Below are 6984 nucleotides of genomic sequence, written 5' to 3'. Positions count from 1 at the left end.
GAATTTTCCATCAATAGAAAAAGCAAAGTTGTGGGAAGGGGCACATCTAAGGTGACACATGCTAAATTCGATATGTAGAACTTTTGGAATTGAGTTTCCCATTGTAAAAATAAAAAGTGGTGAGCTACATAAAAGAGAATATTTAGAAAACTCGTCAAGACAGGTTCAAAACTGTTTGGATACTTTTGATAGAGGTAATCAAAAGTATCTTCAGTGATGAAGAGAAGCTCAAATGCGAACTTCCCTTCAGGACCAGGCACAAGGACGCTAGACATTTATTATAAAAAAGACTCTTATTATAAAATATATATAAATATGTATTTTATATATAAAATATATGAGACTTATTATAAAAGTAAAATATTTAATGAAATATATATGGATAAAAATATTTCTAATTCTAAGGGATTCTAAGTCTACCCAAATAAACTCCTTGATTCCTAGAGGACCGCTTCTCCTGTATTAAACAAGCTACAATACTTCTCCCTGATCTGACTAATCCAAATTTATACTATCTAAATAAAAACCATCATTATTATCCTCATAATTCTTAACTTCACCTTCAAATTATAAACTAGCAAAGGCTAGCTGGTTGAGTATCACTAAGAATCCAGTTAGGACTCTGAGTCTCTTCAGAGTCCAAACCAAAGGCTAGGTTTTTCTTTGGTCTTCTCAGAGTTAAATCAATCTATAAAAACCACAATAGATAGTCAATAGTGTTTCCCAAGTTGGGGAAGGAAAACATGAAGCTCCTTCAGATCTTTCCTTCAGACAAAGAAAGAGGCAAAGATGTTACCTCCTCCAGTCCTGAAACAGTCCTGAGTGTTTCTGCCAACTGCCAGAAACAAACTCCCAACTTCCAGAGAGAGTAATTGACACAGAAAAACAGTTGTAACTGTTAGCAATTGAAATTAACACTCTCTCAGCTCTGCTTCAAACTCCAGTTCTTTCTCAAGTCAGCACTCTACTTTTTATCCCTAAACTAATAAAACAATACTAATTTTCTACTAAAACAAAAAAAAGTTCCCTTATACCATATACCACCCAAATGAAGATATCCAGCAAGACAGTATTAGGTCTCCAAGCTCTGAGGACTGTTTGAGAGCTGAAAGGCAGATTTGAGTAATTTGACTTAGAGTGATAGTTGAATTATACTAAGTTGGAGTATAAACAGAGAATCCCATGTCTTCTGAATTCCATTTAAATTAAGGATAGGTAGTTACATATGGCCTGTATTGTTTTTAATTCATTGATTAAGCAATGAACAAGCATTTATAAAGTGAACAGGTGATTTTACTTGCACTTAGGCAATAGTGATACAAAAAAAAAAGAAATGAATCCTATTCCCCCTACTATTGAGATAACAAGTACATAGATGTATTATCCAGAATAAGTTTACAATGAATAAATTCAGATAAATGCTAAATATTTCAATTCTCTGCAGTTTGGAAAGGGGCTAAGCAGACCAAGAAAAGTTTCCTATAGGGGGCAGCTGGGTAGCTCAGTGGATTGAAATCCAGTCCTAGAGATGGGAGGTCCTAGGTTCAAATCTGACCTCAGACACTTCCTAGCTGTGTGACCCTGGACAAGTCATTTAACCCCCATAGCCCTTACCACTCTTCTACCTTAGAACCAATATACAGTATTGATTCCAAGATGGAAGGTAAGGGTTAAAAAAAAAAGGAAGGTTTCCTGTAGAAGGTCGTACCTTAATTTGCATCCTAAAAAACAGAGGGACTCCAGGAAGAAGAGATAAATAAGTAGCTCCCGGGCAAGGGGAACCACCAGTGAAAAAGTTTTGAAAGGGAGATAGAATGTTGTGTCTGATGAAGTGAGACAAATCCCACTTGACTAGATCATAGAGTGTGGAAGGGGAAGTAATGTCCATTGAGACTAGAAAGCTAGGTTGGGACTAGGACATGAAAGAGGTTTAAGCCAACTCAAGGAAGCAGTAGGGAGGCCCTGGCATTGACTGAATGGGTCAATGATATGGTCAGATTTGGATTGAAGAATAATTACTCTTTCAGAGGTATGGAGGGGGGAATTGAGTAGTGACAGACTAGAATCAGGGAGACAACCAGGAGGCATTTGCAATCTTCTAGAGGTTGACTTAGGAAGATCTGAAATAAGGTAGAAGCCATAGGTATAGAGAAAAGGAGTTGATAAGATATTGTGGCAAGATTTAGGGGATTGATTGACTAGATGGGAAGAGAGAGAGGAAGGAATTCTGGATGTGATACCTTAGTAAAAAAGGAAATTTGGAAGAGGTGATTTAGGAGGAAAGATGATGAGTTGGATCTTAGATGTGATGTGTTTAAGATCTCTCTAGAACATCAAGTCTAAAATATTTAGTAGACATTTGGTACTCTGGATTGAAGCTCAGGGAACAGACTAGGGATGTGATTCATCTTCAAAGAGGTAATTGTTAAATCTAAAGGAGATGTTGCAGTGACCAAGAAAGAGTAGAAGAAGAGGACGCGTGATTGAACTTTGAGGGATATTGGAGATGTGCTAATAAATGTTTAATGACTAGATGTGCAAAACTCTCTATATCCATATTGGATTGATATGTATATGGACAAAACACACTTTTGAGTTTTACATTACCATTTTTCCTCTAAATTTCTAAAGTCTAGATAATAAACGAACATAAATGAATGAATGAAGTAAAAAAATTTTAAAAGCCCTTATTGGTAGCATTTATGGATTTCTGAGGGGGTAAATCTTGACAATGACAAAATAAGTTAGCTCTCCAGAGATCATACCAGCTAGCTCCAGTCATACAACTAAGGAATAGCCGCCGACCAAGGTTGAGCCCTGATATATATTTTAAGCCAGCAAAAGGATTTTGAGAAGTGGTCAGACAGGCAGGGGAAATAGAAAAATGTCATAAAAATTCCCAGAGGAGAGAGCATCCATTAGGTGCAGGTAATCAACAGTGTTAAATGGAGCAGGTTTGTTGAGATGTATGATTACTGAGAAAATGCCATTGGATCTGGCATTTAAAAGACCATTGGTAACTTTATAGAGAGTAGCTTCAGTTGAGTGATGAGTCCAGAAACTGGGCTATAAGGACTTGAGTAGAAGTAAGGAAGTGGAGGCAGTGAATATCAATAGTTTTATTAAAGGAATTTGACTTAAGAAGGGAAGAAAGATATAGGATGAAAACTTAAGGGGATGACGGGGTCTAGAGAAGATAATTTTTTTAATTAATGAGGTTTATTTGGGAATTTTGAATTCAGGAGAAGAGGAACTAGTTCCCAAAGAAAGACTGAAGTTGACAGAGGAGGTGATTAAAGTTACAGCCAGCTGGAAAAGATGGGAGAAGACAGGATGGAGTATAAATATAAAGGGTTTAGTGAGAAGATAGGATCAAGTGAAAATACATAAGGTCTTTGGTAAGAAGGGCCACTTCCTTGTGAAAACTAGAGAGAGTAGACAATGTCAAGGGATTTTAAGATGAAAAGAATGATAGAAGAATGAAATTGTATTCATGCTGGGTCCTAGTGCCCTTGAGACAGACTGAATCTAACATTTGGGAAGTCTGGGGAGCTGTGAAGGCAAATCTATTATGTTTTAACTGAATATCATAGTTCTGAGATCCAAACTATCACAGCATGAAGGAAGGGTACAAATATATCCAGAATTTGGAAGTGATTGAAAGTAACCAGTAAGTATGAAGTGTATATCATTTACGCATGGATGTCTTAGTTACACATGCATCCACCCATACACATACACACACAAACACACCCATACACACACGTACACAGAGGAGTTCAAGTCACAAGTCTTCCATGTAAAACAACAGCATTAGATTAGATAATCTCTGAGGTTCCCTGCAGCTCTAGAATGCAGCTGTGTCATGATCTATGTAGGAGATTATATATGAAGGCAGAATATTGCTGAGTAAATATCAGTTGAATTGGATATACCATACAGATGTTTGGAACAGTTTAGGTGGCACATTGGATTACTAAGCCCAGTCATGAAGATCTGAGTTCAAATTCAGCTTCAGAAACTTTTTTTTTTTAATGTAGCTCAAGGATATTTATTTAGAATTTTGGTTTCTGTAATGCAAAAGAACAGACCCCAATGTAATAAAGTCCCTTTGTATCGCATTAGCCTTTTGGGGGTCTATCTTCTCCAAGTGAACCAAATGCTTTAGTTGTTCAGCAAAATTTTTCATGTCATAAGAAACCTTATCCTGTCCTGCTGATGCAACAATGCTAAGTTTCACAAGATAGGAGAGGAATAGTGCCTCAGTGTTATCTGTGTTCCCTGGTATCAGGATGTGGAAAATCTTGTATACCACAATCTTCATGATACCTTTTTGAAATAAATGGCCCTTGGCCACAAACTCATGGTCCAGTCAGAAGCCCATCTCCATCAAAAAATCAGTCAGGTTCTCTGATGTGTCAATCTCCACACAGTCAAGGACTAGGCTGTGGCGGTTCTTGTCCCCCATCTCAGGATGTTCCAGATATCGCAGATGCCAGGTTGCCCTTGTCTTGTCCATTGATCTCCAAGCCTTTAAAACAGAGGGTCTAGCTTGTCGCCCCTTTAAAAGGAACACCATTTCATGGTCCAGAAAAGTCTCAGGTTCGATTTTGTCACACACATTACCTAATCCTTAGCACTCTTCTGCCTTAGAATCAAAGTGATTAGATTCTAAGACAGAAGGTAAGGGTTAAAATAAATAATTTTAATATTAAATTATTAAATTAAATTAAATTATTTAATAAATAAATAAAATAAAAAATAAATTAAATTAAAATAAAATTGTAATATCAAATATATAAATAGATAATAATAGGTGTACATTAAAATTTGCAAAACATTTTACATATATTAACCCAAATATCCATTGAGCTAGCTATAATAGATATTATTATGAACATTTTTTTAAATAAGGAAACCACATTTCTGAATGTTTAATCAACTTGCCTTTGGCCACATAGCTAGTAAATATTAAAAGTAGGCCTGTAAACTAGTTCTACTTTTTATAGACTATCAGTGGATCATGGGATCATGGAAAAGAACTGAGAAATTATTTAATACAACTGTTATTTTACAGGTAAAACAACTAAGATCTAGAAAATAAAATGAGTTGCCCAACATCACACAGGTATAAATGGCAGAACCAACAACTGAACTCTAACTTCAAAGGTTTGTCACCTCTACATATCTTTGGCTGGGGGGACGAGGAAGGGGAAGGGAGATGTAGTGAACACTTAATACTCATTGACTGATTCTCAGTGTTTTGCTTTCTTGACAGAGGCATAGCACATGTTCTGTTTTTATAAAGGAACCATGAGATGCTGAGAAATACATAAATTCTTTAATATTCCCCTTCATAAAACACCACAACCTTTCACCTTAAATTTCTCCAATAGTTTGTTTATAGTTGTGTTTTCCTTTTCACTTATATTTCTTATTGTGTTTATAGGAGCAGCTAGGTGATAGAGAGAAAAAAGGACCTGAAGTCAGGAAAATCTTGAGTTTAAATTCAGTCTCTGACTCTTAATTATTACTTCTGTGACTCTGGACAGGTAATGCAGCTTCTCTTCCTTAGTTTCCTCATCAGGAAAATGAGGAAAATCATATCACCTACCTCCCAAGGTTGTCATGAGGATAAAATGATATGTTATTTGTAAAATGCTTTTAAAACTTTAAATAGCTTATGAATGCTGTAATAGCCATGTAGTGACTAAATAGCTAATTTATTCTTATTATATATATTTATAATATCCTTATTATATATTTTATATGCATAATGTATAAATATTTTAGATTATATCCTTATATATAACAAAGGGCTAATAAATCCTTAATAAAGACTCTCAGAGGACTAATAGTAGGTAGAACACATAGGATTCAAATCCAAGTATTTTAACTCCAAAGCTTTCCAGCATATCACCCTACATCTTATCATAAAAGAGAGCAGTAGAAAATGCCAGCATATCCTTACTGCTTAAGCTTTCTCATCTTCTGCTTCATGGTCATCCCATCATGAAGAAAGTCAGCATCTCACTAACTCTTTCTTCTTCAGCTTTCTCTCATCAAGTTGGGTTAAAAAATGGGTCAATGCATTGCCCAAATAATGAGGACATAAGGATCTCCAGTCTACCTTTTTGTTCCTTGGGACCACTGAGAGTCTGGAGAGAGCGATAGTAGAGTGGTACAATCTGTATCCATTGTGTCTGAGCAGCAGCCTGGGTATGTTTATGCCGCTCGAGCCAGCTTAATAACTCTGGAGGCCCCATCACTAATAAACCTGGTAATAGATTTCTCCTCTCTCCACATTTCATGTATTTTGCCTAGGCTGCCAATGAAAGGAGAATGCATTCTAAATTTCCTTTTTTTTTCCCCCCTCAATCCTCTTTAAGTTATAGTTGCTGTGGAGACTTGATAAGGCCCTCTCTTATCTCACTAAGACATCTGAGACTGATCCATAGTAACTGAATAATCAATTAATTCTCCTGCAGAGTTCCATTTACATAATGAAAATGCAGCTTGCTGATATTTTATACAAGTGGTTTCTAGTCGTCTAGACTGATAATATATTGTGTATTGATTGAAGAGAAAGGCCTAATGGATCTTCTGTTGTTGAAGCTGCAAAATTACAATTAAAACACAACGACAAAAGCAAACATTGTTTGGATTCATATCTATACATCTCCCTTTAATATAAGCTATTTAATGCTTGGGCCTAATGAAGGCTTTGCTGTCATTCAAGCACAAAGGGCATAGAATGTGGTATTTTTCATGTCTGCATCCTTGCAACCAGAATCAATATTTTACTGTTTGGAAAAATTGCCAACAGAAGCTTTTATCCAGGGACCCCTGCTTGACCCAGGTACTTCTGACTCACATCTCCCCCCTCTTAGTGGCTGCTTCACCTACTGGGAGAGATGAGTGGTTCTTGAAGTTAGTGACTGTGCACTCTGTGGCGGGGAATATTTGTCAATCCATGAACAAGCA

The 6984-nt window shown here is 36.3% G+C and overlaps 1 pseudogene; it reads right to left on the bottom strand.

The window, feature by feature from the left end:
- Positions 1-3588: 3588 nt before the first annotated feature.
- On the bottom strand, positions 3589-6266 carry LOC107651085 (mediator of RNA polymerase II transcription subunit 18-like; annotated as a pseudogene).
- Positions 6267-6984: the final 718 nt, after the last annotated feature.

This window comes from Monodelphis domestica, chromosome 2, assembly GCF_027887165.1.
Source record: "Monodelphis domestica isolate mMonDom1 chromosome 2, mMonDom1.pri, whole genome shotgun sequence".
Lineage (NCBI taxonomy): Eukaryota > Metazoa > Chordata > Mammalia > Didelphimorphia > Didelphidae > Monodelphis > Monodelphis domestica.
The sequence above is the reverse complement of the archived record's forward strand: the minus strand, read 5'-3'. Positions and strand labels throughout refer to the sequence as shown.